This window comes from Enoplosus armatus, chromosome 1, assembly GCF_043641665.1.
Source record: "Enoplosus armatus isolate fEnoArm2 chromosome 1, fEnoArm2.hap1, whole genome shotgun sequence".
Taxonomy (NCBI): domain Eukaryota; kingdom Metazoa; phylum Chordata; class Actinopteri; order Centrarchiformes; family Enoplosidae; genus Enoplosus; species Enoplosus armatus.
Window position 1 is genome coordinate 892,501 of NC_092180.1, and position 1,233 is coordinate 893,733.

The following is a 1,233-nucleotide window of genomic DNA, read 5'->3' on the forward strand; positions in this document are numbered from 1 at the left end:
TTTCTTTCAGCCACATCAAAGTCACATTTTCACAACTTTGTGATGGTCCAAAAGGTTTTGCTGAATCTAGTTTATTACTGACGTTCATTTTGACAGTGCTGCTGGTCCTCACCGGACGCACAGAGACCCATTCAACACTTTCATTTGCACTATTTGTAGCATCTTGCCTTCAATTTACTTCAAATATGCAGGAAGCCATTAAGAAACTACAGCACTGATTTTGCATTTCACCCGACGCACAGTGATGCAGCAGGACCTGTTTCAGTCCACATTCTTCTTCCTTCTCAAAACCTGGCGCCTACATGACCCATAATGCAACTCTCCTTCTGACTATTGTGTGCATCAGATCATCACAATGTTTTGTGTTTTTGCTAGAAAATGACAAACAATTATTCAATTATTGAAATAGCTGCAGATTCATTTTCCGTCAACCAACAAATCAACTAATTGTTGTATTAAATGTGGCTGTCACACAATGTTATGATTGAAGGGCTGCTATCAAAGTTCTCAAGTGAAAAACGTCAATAATACGTCCCGTTTCATTCAGACGAGCTCCTCACTCTCCTTCGTCCTCTGAAACTCTACAGGCTGAAGAACGGAGTCTGAGAGTGAAGCAGTAAATCACATTTCCTCAGATAAGACGAAACCTCGTGCTGCTGCATTCTTCAGATTTACTCCCCATCTCACAAACTGCAGACATATTAGCACTAATATTAGCTATCAGCAGCTTTGATTCTTCATCCCGACCCTGAACTCTGTTAATCTTTACTGATGTCGGTGAAGAGCTTCCTGTGAGGGCGGACTGACTGCTGCTGGTATGTGTTTGTTACAGAGACAGAGTGTCCTTTCACCATGTCAAGCAGAAACAAGTGCAGCACAGGAAACCCAGCAGACGGACCAACAGAGAGAGGAGCAGTCAGAGACCCACTGTGGTCAAGGACCATGAACACATCACGTGCTCGCACTTACTGTATTACAGTATTACACTTACTGTATTACAGTATTACTGTATTGGAGTATTACAGCTGTTTGCTGTGAGTTGAAGAAACTGCTCTTAAAACAAACACATCATTGCTGCCTGGTGATCTAGAGATCTAGAGATCTGGAGTTCTGGAGATCTAGAGTTCTAGAGTTCTAGAGATCTAGAGATCTAGAGTTCTAGAGATCTGGAGCTCTAGAGATCTGGAGATCTGGAGTTCTGGAGATCTGGAGTTCTGGAGATCTGGAGTTCTG